General features: G+C 39.2%; 1 protein-coding gene across 1 annotated transcript in view; it reads left to right on the top strand.

Annotated features, from left to right (window-relative positions):
* The first annotated feature begins 1,214 nt into the window (after positions 1-1,214).
* Positions 1,215-13,494, top strand: part of dab1a (DAB adaptor protein 1a) — a 167,192-nt gene continuing 154,912 nt past the window's right edge. Inside the window, exon 1 of the mRNA XM_067513782.1 lies at positions 1,215-1,545. The gene's annotated coding sequence lies outside the window, so the exon portion shown is untranslated. The remainder of the gene's footprint in view (positions 1,546-13,494) is intronic.

The raw sequence follows: 13,494 nt of genomic DNA, 5'->3' as shown, positions 1-13,494 counted from the left end.
AGTGGCAGAGCTGTGTGACAGTCATTCCATGAGTTTATTTTCTTCTCTCTGTCCCCGCAAACTTGTGGCTTTGCACCCAGCTGATGTTGGATATGGAGACAGAAGTGTAGTGACATTTCACTTTTCACATTTTTAGGTAACGCAAACGTGTTTCTAACAGCCTATAAGTTAATGATTTTCCAACACGCTGGTCTCATACAGTCTGAATTTCCTTGAAACATCTTTTCTTTAGTGGTGCAGCTGATTCACTTGACTTCACCTCGCAATGTTTGTGTTCATCTCCTCCCTCTCCTCTTTGCAGTTGTCTCTGTGTGTAGGACGTCTGTGGCTAATCTGTTTGTTAGGTAGAGCTAAATAAGTCTTTGTCAGGGCATTAGCTTTGCAGATGATGAATATGATTAAATGATAATTGATGGTGGAGAAGGTGGTGGCTTGTGGATTTTGATTCATCATAAGTGCAAATGTCTTCCACTTATTTGTGTCCCCTGCTGTCATAATGAGGGAGGTTTGCAACTATGTGGTAGATTTGTGTGTTCAAGGGTAAATTCATCGAAATTACATAAAAACATTTTATTAATTACTATTGAAAGTACCAGGTCGTGCAGAAAGTTTTGGTTTTAGCTTCAATTAAATGAAAGTTGCTCGTGGTGAGACCTGAATTATTCATAGAAATCTGGGCATGACTTTTGGAAAGACATGCTGCTTTATAACAATTTGTGTGAGATTTTTCAGCATTTTGAACAGCGAAACAAATTAACCTTAATTGTTTTTGGGTAGATGAAAAAATATTAATATCAAAACCTGGACAAGTTAAACTAAACTGTTTGCAAGGCTTGTTATCAATAACCAAGCAATGCCAATCAACAAGTTTGTATTAAAATAAAACAATCTCTTAAAGCAAGCACTCAATAAATTGTTTCACTTTTTGGAATAAAAAACTCAACTCTAACTTGAACATTCTAACAAATGAGAGAAAGACATGAAGACAAGAAGTGAGGATGGCACTGATGTATAGTTATACTCCCTTACAGTTAATGGAAGAAGAGCGGATTCTGCTATTAGATGGAATGTGGTAACTGAAAAAGGAGAGGAGGGGGTAAAGGCAGAGCGAGAGAAAATGAAATGCGGGTGGGGAGGGGGGCTAGGTTGCTGACTCTGAGCTCTGCTGCGGTGAGTCTTGAGCTAGCGACTCTTTGAGACGTCTGGCTCTGTGTATATGTGTGTTTGTGTGTGAGAGCGTAGGCTGTTGTGGTACAGACCATAACGTAGCCACGTTAGCTTCCCTCCACTACACTGAACTCACGCACCTGGCAGCTCTGGTGTGCTTCAGCTGCAGTTGGGCTCTGCACTCTTTAAGTGCCTCTTTTAGCTGAGGATTTTCTGCCCCCTCAAGGATTCTCTGTCTGGCCAAAGCTGAGAGAGAGAATTAGAGGGACAGGACAGGAAGACAAATGCAAGAGAAAGACAGGAGGAGGAAGAGTGACCTTCGTGGTGTGGTGGCAAAGCAGAGAAGGAGGAATCAGGAACGGGCGTAGGATCCATCAGGTGTGTGTCAGCACTTAAGGGGATGAGTAAGAGTGAGGGAATCTGTTCCGGGCTTGAATATATATTTAGAGGCTGAGCATGAAACAGCAGGAAGGATGCTTATCTCTGAAATGGTAAAATATGTCAAGTAGGAAGTACAGAGCTGAGAGAGAAGAGTTGTATAAAAAGTAGATAAGCATTAGGAAAAAGATTTTTGGATGGATTCATTCTCAGCAGCCAGATATAGAGATGCTGATATGAAAGAGGAGAGAACAATATAAATGGTGAATACTGGAGATGAATAGAGCAGGGAAGAGAGGGAGATATATGTTGTGCCAGAAAGAGCTCAGCAAGGATGACAGACGGGTTTGTGTGTGCTTTCTTACTGGCTTGGACTTGGCTAGAGAGAAAAAACGTCTGTATCACTGTATCAATCACTGTGGGCTGGGCGCTGCCTCAAGGCTGCAACGTGCTCTCATAGCTCTCTGTAGCATCTGTGTGTAAGTGTCTGTGTGTGTGTGCTTTTAATATGCAGATTGTCTTCCTTTGGGATATTATTATAGTATTTAGTAGTATTTTTATTGGTACACATGAACTGTAATCCTGATTTATAAGGGGGACTTTTTGTGTTAGAGGGAGCTGGCCCTTAGATTTAAGGGTCCAGCATGTACAGGTTGATGTTCTACAGCAACACCTGAACCCCTTCTTCAGTTCACGATACCAGTTATAAAGACATATAATTGTAGTTGGAATCAGTTCAGCGGGGAAGTATTATGTTAGGTTCAGTGCTATATGATGGATAACATCTGCCCTTCTGAAGTTGAGATCTTTTCAGCCGGTCCTGATGTGCAGCTAAACCCTCTTCCTCTAAAGGGTGGACCCTTCTCATAGCATGCTGGGAAATCTCACCCTTGGATCACACGTTAAATCATTTTAAACATTCATCTGTAAGTCTAGTGTGTAATGGTCTATGCTGATATGTGTGTGCTGCTGATGGGCTAGGTGGAGAGCAGAGACTTGGGGGAGGATGAATAGAGAGGAATATAGAAAACACGATTAGAATGTCTAAGACAAAACTTGCAAGTCATTATATTGGCTCGGAGCCAACTGAAGGCCTTAGTGAATGTTTCTATGTCCACATGTTTATGTGTGTTTCTTCGTGCTACGGTCAGAGCTGGAGGGACAAGCACAGAGGAAAATATAGTGTGTGTGAAATTGAAGTCAGAGTTTAAACTGCAGACCTTGAGCTTGGTCTCTAATTTTGTAGGCTATAGGTCTGTCGTTGTCTTCAATTTTCTTTTTTCCCATCAGATTATGTTTTTTTTAAACTAACAATTAAACAGTAACCTATGGAGTCTCAGACAAATCCATTTTGGAACCTGCGTGACTCAGCAGCCTGTACAAAGACACAGACAACACACACACATACATACTTTATATTGATAGTTTTGAGGTTGGTCAAAGGTTGCTTTTGTATTGGTACAGTGCAGAATATTGACTGAATATTGGCACTATAGAGTGTATATGAGTGGGAATAAATTGCTTTGCCTGAAAATCACAAAAGGCTGCTATGTTATACTGGCAGTCGTTATATTACACTGTTTGCTGTAGAGCATTTTCTGTGTACAGCTGTGTCTGAATGTGTAGGTGCTGTGCAGATCTCATAACTTTCTACCCTCTGAACAGCAGAACATTATCAGTTAAACCAAGGGGGGGAAAAATCCAATTACATTCCTCTTACACTGTCTGCCAACAATGAGACAGTCTTTTCATATCTTTGATTGTACAAATCTTTCAATCACCAAAATGGAGCAAATGTACCTAAAACTTTATGCTATTACTGTATTCATTTTACATGCAGCATGGCTGTGGGTTTGAAAATGTTATGTGTGCATAAATCTGTGTGCATGTGTTTCAAGCAAAAGATAAGTGCGTTAAATGTGCGCAGGTAAAAGCTTTTCTTGATAGATCCTGACAGAGAATTCCATTATTTTTTGCAGGTGTTTTTATAAAGCTTGTTGGATGGAGTTTAGTTTGAAGCACAGTATAGGTGAGTGTACATGAATACGCAATATAAATGCACATATTTCTTTAATGTGGTGCATGTGTGTATGTAAGTACATGCTATATAAATGCACATATTTATTATATTTTCGAAGTATATAGCTAGCCCTTTTTTGTCCTCTGTGCATTAAGAAATGGTGGATGTAGGCCGCGAAAGAAGGAAAGCATCTCTTCCTCATTCCCTCTGTGTGGTGCAGCTTGCTACCATCATGGCTGTAATGAAGGCTCATTTATCTCCATCTCAGCACAATCTTATCATTCACAATGGGATTACAGTAGCTGTGGAATGAGGATGATTGTGTATTGTGAAGGGATGGTCATACTTGTGTGTCCAGCACAAGGGTGGATGGTGGAATGCAGTCAATGATGCAGAAACTGACCTGTTGAGTATAGTAGGATGACTGTAAAAGGGGTCGTGTTCAGTATCAAAGGGCCATGATTTGCTGTGTTTGATCAGCATTGTGAGGGCAAACTGTTGGTGCAGAATTGGATCAATCAGCATAGATTCAGAGGTCAGGTTAACTAAGCATCCATTTGAGCGGCGTCGCCACCTCTGTGCCCTGGGGCTGAGAGGGAATGAAATGAAATAAAGAGGCCAGATTGTGAGACACACACACAGAAACAGAGAGGGACATGTGTAGAGAGATAAAGGCTGTGTAATGTCATCATAGACCCCATGTCCTCCAGGTCTGATTAAGAGCCTCTCAGAGCACTTTGCGACGCTGCGCTGTGATAGGCCAAGGTCACGGCGAATCACTGTGCAGCACCACAGATTAATGCTTAACTTCGTCAGGAAATGCAAGAATCTAATTTGGCCAATGGGCTTCCTCTCCACTTCAGATGAAGAGGACGATTCCCTTCTGCCCGGGGCCCTCCGAGGATTGAGGTGTATGAAAAAATGACCACTGGCTCACAGCCTAGCTGGATTAGTGTGTGTCAGTCGGTATGTGTGTATGGATGCAGCATGTGTTTTAATCATCCTTACCATATGAGGGGAGAACATAGATCTCTCTCGATACATTTTCAGGTAAATGTAGTTTTTGTATTTGTGTGTGTGTGTGTGTGTGTGTGTGTGTGTGCTCTTCTGCATTCATTCTGTGGTGTGTGGTCAGCATGAGGATAAGAAATGCATTGTAAATGATTGGCAGATTTTGATATTAGTCTGGGAATAAAAAGAGCCTAATAACTCAGTGGCGTTTGCGTCCAGAGAGTGACTTCCAGGTAATCACATTTACTCAACACAATCACTGTCTCTTACGCCAGTGCCCAGGACAGAAGCACGCTCTTTTTCATTTCCTCTTATGAATGTCACGAGTGCTGGCATATGTGGAGTGTTTGCGTGTGTATGCTTTTGATGCTGTCTCGTAGTTTGTTTATGAGCACACATTGCTCGTATTTGTGTTTTGCAAGCCATAGGTAGTGAGGAGATTGCAGATGCAGAGATGTGTTAGAAATATATACATATATACATATTCTGTCTGGTCATATTGTCAGTTGTTATGATGATGCAATCTACTGTTTTTTAAAAAAACATCCAAATGATTCCTAGTTTCTTTTTTTAATTGATATATTAACAAAAGTGTTGAAAGGTATTGTATTGTAGTAATTGTCTATTCTGTCAAATCTATTGATGTGTTTTTGGGCAAGTGAACTTGTTGTGAGCTTTAGAGCACTGAACATAAGATTAGCAGGCCTGTCTTTGCAACAGACACTTTCGCCTATTTTTTAAATGAGTTTAGATTTGATGTAGCACTTTTACAGTTTTTTCTTTCAGACTGATGTGACGGGCTGTTGTAAGTGAAATGTGATGTAGCAGAAACTTAAATATCAAATGGGGTGATGAAGTATGGGCGCATGTACATCTTAGGCATACATTTTTAGACTATTGTTGAAACTTGATTTGTTTAGTTTGCCATTGCCTACAAACTAAAAGCTGGAGGAGAATAACAACGTTTAGTAATATTCAGCGTTCTCATACATTATATAAAGAGATCTGAATGGTGTAGTTGCTGTCTTAGTAATGTTTATCACTGAGTATCTTTTCTTAAACAATTCACTGTAATAACTCTTCATCAAATCAGATTTTTTTCACTGATTTTTTTTCCCAGAACCTAAAGAGAACAGTGATATCACAAATGTCTTTTATTTTCAAACCTGTAAACAGTAAATGTTGGTTGTTTGTGCTTAAAATATGACCTCAGTGAATAATCAATTGTCATTAGGTTCTCTTTTTGCATTTCCTTCACTTTTCCTTCAGTTGGGTGAAGTGGCATGTAGAGGGACTACTACAAATGTTCTTTAATCACTGGAAGAATGAAAATAGTCAAGAAGTGTATAAAAAAGTAATACTAAAATAATAAAATAAAAAAGTTTGCAAAAATAATTACAATTTAATGTTGTACTAGCTAGTTGCATGGTAAATATTATGTTGAAGACAAAAACTTCGCTTTACTCCTTTTTCCATTTGAAAATAATGGGATGCTTTTAGACCCAACTGTACCTCTTTGTGTTGCTTTTTAAATGACTTCTCCTGTAATGGCTGACTATCCCTCTCCCATGTACCCTTTTGTTCTTACCGCCTGCATCACCTGACCTCTTCATTCACCTGCTGTTCGTTGTCTCATCAAATTGTTTCTTCATTCATTTGCTTGATTGTCTTACCGCTCATGTACCTTAGCCTTCATAATCTGGACCTCTCCCACTACCCAGTATTGCCTGTCTGTTTCTTGCCCAATTATTTCTGCTTTCTTTTCCTTTTTCTTGACATAAGCTTTTTGACTTTTAACTGCTTGTTTCCGCATCTTGTGAGTGCTATTTTCTGTATCAGATGTTGCAGGGTAGTATGTGGCTGTGGAATTGTACATCCACAATAAGAAGATTAGGGATTATTCCAGTCAGTCGAATGTCCCTACAAGTTATACACATTACAAGAGAAGAGAGAAAGTAAGAGGAGCTAGTAAAGTGATGGATGCTCCATCAGACAGTTTAAAATGGGACCTTAGTGGTGCAGCAGTGAAGGGGGAGGGAGGGACCAGTTGAAGCGAAAGCAGTGAAGGGAGTAGCCTTTGGTAACAATATGGCTGAGCTGCTGGATTGAAGATACTCTTTGATGTACAACATATTATAGGAGGAAATACATTTATACTATTATCAGCTGAACAGGACAGACACACACACCATGGGACACCATATAGAGCTCCATCTCCTTTCCTGATCTCCTCCTCCTCTTCCCAGAGATACACCCTTTCTGTCCACTTCATTTCCTTAAAGTCCTTAAAGTCTTAAAGTACTGATTGGAATGGTCACCTTTCCCTGTTGTGTTTAATGAGCAGCAGGTGTCTGAGTGCAGCTCATTCGACCATGGTTGGAATCCAGGGACCATCTCAGAGCAGAGCAGCTTCTTTATTGGCTTGAAAAAAAAAAAAAAGTCTGCAGTCGACTTTCCTAAAACATTTTACAAGTGATTTTATTGTTGATGTTAATGTTGTTGGAAGAAGTGGAAAATAAGACAGACTAAACATGAAATGTGTCAGATTGGTTTAGTATTACAAAAACACATACATTATACATATGCATTAATTACAAAAGATGCAGCATTACAACTTAATAATGTTGTATATTTAAATGACTATCATAAATATAATGAAATGGTATGTGCAACTGTGTGTAATCATAACTCATAGCTCCGTATCTTATATTTTGTGTTGATTGTGATAGTGCTGGTCTGGCTGTGTGACTTGTCCAATGCAATGCAGTGCACTGTAATGCTGACATTTACGTGCTTTGAATACACACAGGGAAAACCAAGCGGGTACAGTATGTGGTCAGCATCAGCCTCTCCTCTACTTAACATCAGTCAGAAACTGACAACCTACTTGTCATTACAATCAGCATCATAGCCACGATCAAAACAATCATGGTACCTATCCCCTTAACAAATCCGGAGTTATTAACACGACACAACAGAAAAATAAAACATACACTCCACTGTAGATTTTTCTTTTAAACTCAAAACAAAAACTGTAAAACAAGCCAGATTTTAAATGTGCTATTGTATGTGCTTGTAAACCCAGTGATGTACTCACTTAACCTCAGCCACCCTGCAGCAAACTGCATTGGGCGGCCTGTACACACAGAGCAAATCAACATTTGTGTGTGTTTGAAAAAACATGAAACACACAGCTCCTAAAATACATAAACAGGCCATTACTGACAAGTAGTAAGAAACTGTATGTTTAGTTTATGTTTTCTACAGAAATACAACGTGTATTTCAGTAGAAAACACTTAAGTAAATGATGAAAATGAATGTACAGGCCTATGATTACGAGCTCTCTAAATCTGAATTTCACACCTGATTTGAGTGGCGCTATGTTATCTTTGTCAGGGGGAAGAAAAGGAGCTATTTCTGTCACACAAATACTAAAGTAAGCCATAATGTGCATAGTGGGTCAGTGAAGTCCATGTTCAATATAAAGACTTGGACACTGCATCTTTATGTTTACAGCTAAAAATAGGGCAGGTTTATCTCCATCACATGCTCCCCTGGGTGTTTGTTTGTGGAAAGTGAGGATTACAGAAATGGGCGCTGTGTTCTGTGTCCAGCTCCAACTTTACTTATTTATCTCTAAGCCACAGCTGAGTTTAAAGTGGAACACACAGACAAAGGTGAAGAGTCAGACAGGGAGAAAGCACACTGATACAGGAATGGTGCCAAGAAATCTTTTTAGCTGACAAACATAGATACAGCATGTCCATGTGCAATGGATGGAGCATTGTTCCCTTTGGGAGAACAAGGTGTGTGTAAGTGTGTGCGTTCGTGTGTGTGGGAGAGCAGTGAAGACCACTATACTCCATAGTTTTACCATTGATGTCAAAAAAGCAGGTTGATGCAGTTTCCTTTTTTGTTAACCCCTCTCACTCTGTTCCTCTTCCTCCACCCCCACCTCTCTGCAGTGTGAGTGAGGCGAGGCCAGATGAGTTGCTATGTCAGAGGGAATGCAGCAGTGAGGGAGGTGAAGCTTTATGTCTCTGTGAAAGGTGTATTTTTCTCTTGTCAACAGGCATGGCTGCATCAGCCTCTCGTTGACTCCCCCCCTCCCAATCTTCATCTTTTTCCTTACACTTCCCCTGTTCCTTTCTCTCTCGCTCTCGCTCTCTATCTCTCTCTTTCTCTTTCTGCTTCCTATCTGGAGGTGTACAGAGGACAGATTGAGGGTATTATTTTTCTTCTACAGTGGATTTTCTGCCATACTGTGATACTGAAGGTCCCATACTGCTCCTCTGTCCAAGATAAATCAAAAACATTTTTCTACAGCTGCAATCAATGCCCAAGCCCTTTTCTCAACAGCCTTGCCTCTTTCCTCTCTCTCTTACACATCGAGTATAGGCACACAATTTTACACATACACACTCTCTTCTGTGCTTCCTAAGGCAATGGTCCTCTCTTGAACGCTGACATCAGATAGCCTCCCTCCAGCAGTCCACTCCTCTGGGAGGGATTTGCATCTAATTTGCATCTCATTACAGATTTAATAGAGCAAACTGTGCTCCATTCTGAGTGAAAATGATGAAGGGGGATGTGGAAAGGTGGATATGGCTACAGAGTCAGTCTGGCAGTGTGAGAGTATTTCCCATTTCTTACATGCAGATGATGCTATTCTGCACTTAACCAGATTCTTTTAAAACTAGAACATCATGCATTTCAGAGAGGACGGTGTGACAATTCCGAGAATCACAACTGCAGCTTAGCTTTAATGACCAAAGCAGGAAAAGCACAGATTGATACACAAATATTAATGATGAGTTCATTTCATGTGGTGAGCCAGCTTCAGGGTGCATGCTCACTTCCTGATGCGTCTTAAGCACCTTTCAGACATGCACTAGAATTCTGACATTGACTTTGTCAGGACGGGGTATATGTGTGAACGCAAATGTCTGAAACCCTGCAGACATTATCCAGAATTTATCCTGCAAGCCCTCTGGCACAATGTCCGTGTTATGTACGTGAGCCTTTGCATGCAGCATGCTGCTCTGTCCCCAATTGTCCGTAGGATTTAAAGCAAGCAAATGGGCGTCTTGGATGATGTTTGTTTGTTTGTTTGTTAGTTTTTTTTGTATTTTTTTTTTTTATTGATGTGCCGTAAACAAAACACTGTTTCCCACAGCCAAAGTTTTCTATTATGTTGTGCGCTGAAATCGAGAAGAATTTCACACACGTGGGGGCTTCTTACTCGGGCGAACTCATGCTGTGTGTTACATGTGTGAAAAGCCACTCTGGACAATGCCCAATGCTGAATTCTTCTGACATTGCCTGCACTTCATATGTGAAACAGGCTTTAGTGAGATGCTTAATATAATAGAATTATTATAATTGTTATGTTCTCATGTCCTTTTCCTGCTTTTTCAAGTAAACATTTTTATTGTTACTGCAACTTCAGCAACAACTACAGCTTCAACTCTCTTTGGGTAACTAGTGACAGGAAGCAGATAGCCTTGTTTTGACTGTACTTTTCTCTATAATACTCCTGCGTACTTTGCAAATTACAAATTCTAAATCTAGATGATGTTGCTTTTTTACCACTCAGGGGACATAGCTTGATGTATTGATCTTCTGTTGTGGTGATGTAGTTTTTGGTCTCCCTGGTCATGCTTTCAGATATTGCCGAGCTGTTAGAAAGCAATTGGTTGGCCCCTTAGAAACCTTCTAAGTCTAAAAATTATTTGATGCTGAGAACAACCCTCTTTGGTTGACTTAACAATTTGACTTCTTACACTTAGTTCACAGTAATGTTCTGTTCTGCTGGAAACTTCATACACAGATGTATAACAGGTGAACAATATGGCTGCAGTTCGTTTACCTAAAACAGTGTGTGTCATTTTAAGGTTTGCTTCAGTGGAAGGGATACAAATCAAGAAAATCCGAATGACATTTTCTGTACAAGAATTGACATGCTCAATGCCACAAATTTGCTTAACTGTAATTTATTGTGGAAAATTCTATGTTTGTCCTTTAGTTTACATAATTTATGTGTAGTTTAAATAATTTACGTGTCTTACGTTGTCTCTAAATCCACAAATGTTGTATTTATTTAGGATTCCATAAATAAATATTCCATAAATACTAGTTACATAAATACATCTACATATATGACTTTAAATTACAGGTATAATTAGAGCAGTTAGCAGAGCAGCAGTTAACTCTGTTTTAAAGTCAGGACTTGAGCTCTCTATTGATCTTTCTTGCACTTTGCACTTATGTGTAGAGGGAGTGTTTGCTTAACTGAAGAGCAAGTTATGAACATTTTTGAAAGATCAGACAGACACAACAAAAGTAGTTTGATCTCATCTTGTATCCCCTAAACAAGTACAGACTTTGACATATAGCTAATAGGGCAGAAAATATGATTTGTTTATGTAAATTCATATCTAAATGTGTGACAATCCTGAGATAAACCCCTCGCATATCACACAGGCCTTTTTTAATTACTTTATTGTGCTGTGTCTTCTCAGCAGCAAACTGAGGAAAGAAGAGGCTTTTTCAATTAGGACTTTTCACCCCATCTGAGCTCCACTCTCTGCCACACGCTTTGTTATTGTGTGTGTGTGCATGCGTGTGTGAATTATATGGTAACCTTTCTAATTTCACACTTGTTAAGTTTCCATGTAAAAGGCAGCATTTTAGAAAGAAGCCCTCTGGATGGGTGAATGTCATTAGTGATTGTGTGTGAGTGTGTCTCTGTCTGTGTTTGTGTGAGTCTGGGTGTTGATACTGTACATACATACAGGCTAATAATTTAAAATCAGGGGCAGGTTTCAGGCTTTTGAGGCCCTTTTCTGCACACACTAGGACACACAGACATAATATATCATCATACTGTCCCCAGGAAGACTCTGCGATGTGTGTTTCTGTGGTGATGATTGTGCTCTCCTTCTGTTTGTGTGTTTCTTTCGCTCTCTAATTTATGTGTTGTTGGTGAAGCTGGTGCTGATAGGCCCAGAGATGGCATTTAGCTAAAGAGCAGAGAGGCTGTTAGCTTCTCCATTCATCTAATCAGTCTCACTAATGAAACCACTGTCCTCTCCACAGCCCACAGCCTCTTTCTCCCTTCTCTCATCCTTCTCTCTTTCTGCCCTCATACTCTCTCATCATTTGCACTTCTTGTGCTTGTATTCGTTGACTTTCTATCCTTTTATCCTGCTCCCCATTCTGATCTTCTTTCTTTCCTTTCCCCTTCCTTGCCTTTGTGCAGCTGTCCTAGATTCACCAGTGGTAGATTTGTTCCCAATGAGGCTGCTTTTTTTGGTGTTTGCTTCCTCCATTTCAACAAAACCAGTGTCTCCTCCCCTCCTCCCGCAGAATACATGGTGGATTGACCCAGTTAGGTTGAAAATGAGTAGGGACTGTACTTACTGATCAGCCACAATATTAACACCTAGAGCTGAAGAAGATTCTTGGTCATAAAACTGAGTCGTGGCAACTGAACTTCAGAATAGATCAGATTGTCCCTTGTCCGAGGAAAGTTTTCATTTCTCACCTTCCCTGAATAGGTTTTGTAGGTGGACAATAGACAGGGTGTTAGTACAGGAGATATAATTGGCAGTTTGAGTGTTTAAGGTGAAAGTCATTTCTTACAATCAACCTTTTTTTTTTTTTGATGATCCAATGTGGCTGTGAATAAATATCTTTGCATTTAAAACAGTGGCTTAGATAAGATGAGGCATTCTGAACGACCTTGGACTTGTAATTGCTGTGTTGTTAGATTACATGTGATGATTCAGTTATTTGTGTAGAGCTGATATATTGATAATGATTTTTTAATTACTTAATTTCAAGAACATATGATTGCAAAGTTTGATTTAGAAATCTTTATAATATTAATAATACTAAGTAAAAAATAGAAATCTTATCTACTCTTTATCTACACTTTTGTACATGTACATGCACACTGTCATTATAACCTTTTTACATTTTAGCACATGTCATGCACAAACATGACAAGTAGTGGATATTTAAACATAATACAAATACACAGACCTCTCTGTTTCTTTTTATGTTTCTATCAGAAATTTCTAATAAGAAAAAGTATACTGGGGTCAGAACAGTACAAAATGAGGATAAAAACCAGACGGACTGAGGTCTGGAGGGCTCATGTGTAAGGTTTCAACAAATATTATGAACAACAGAAAATAATCAGTTAGAAACATTACATAAACAACAATAAAACAGCTTTAGATCATACATTATTAAAATGTTTTATTCCTTGTGCTAAAGCCTTATTTCTCCACTTTAAAAGCACAAGAAAATCATTGTGGCTTGTCTTCTGTAAAATTCATTCATTTGTATATTAATAGACCTAAAGGGTTTATTATATACCTTACATCTTATTTATTTATCACAGAAACATAATAAGCTGGATTCAGGTCATCAATCTTTTTTTTAAAGTTTGGTGTTTGCAAAGAGAACATTGTCCACAGCACTGACTGACCATTGGAAACACCTGTGGCCCTGATGTGCTCCTCCATCCTTTGCTCCAACCCCGACAACATCCACAAGTATGAACAGTCTGAGATGTTTAAAGCTTCTGACATTACCCACAGACCAAATGCTGCTCTTATGGATTTTCATTTTTTACCCAGGGAATTGTATTATTTTAATGGATTTTATGATCTTAACTCTTATTAAATTTACAATAATGGACTTTAAAGCCGTTAGAAAAGAATTCCACTGCAGCAGATGGTTTTCTAAAAATGCTGTGAACAAATTAAAGAAATTATTTCTTCATCATTTTCACCACCATTTGTTAATACAAAGGCGAGTACCACCACCTTAACCTTACCCCTGTACAAGTTGATTATTTTGTTGATGATTCTGCAGCCTCACTGCGTATGATACTAGATACTGTTGC

The sequence above is a fragment of the Channa argus genome, chromosome 8, assembly GCF_033026475.1.
Source record: "Channa argus isolate prfri chromosome 8, Channa argus male v1.0, whole genome shotgun sequence".
In the NCBI taxonomy this organism is placed as follows: Eukaryota; Metazoa; Chordata; class Actinopteri; order Anabantiformes; family Channidae; genus Channa; species Channa argus.
Note: the sequence above shows the minus strand (reverse complement) of the source record. Positions and strands in the feature narration are given on the sequence as shown.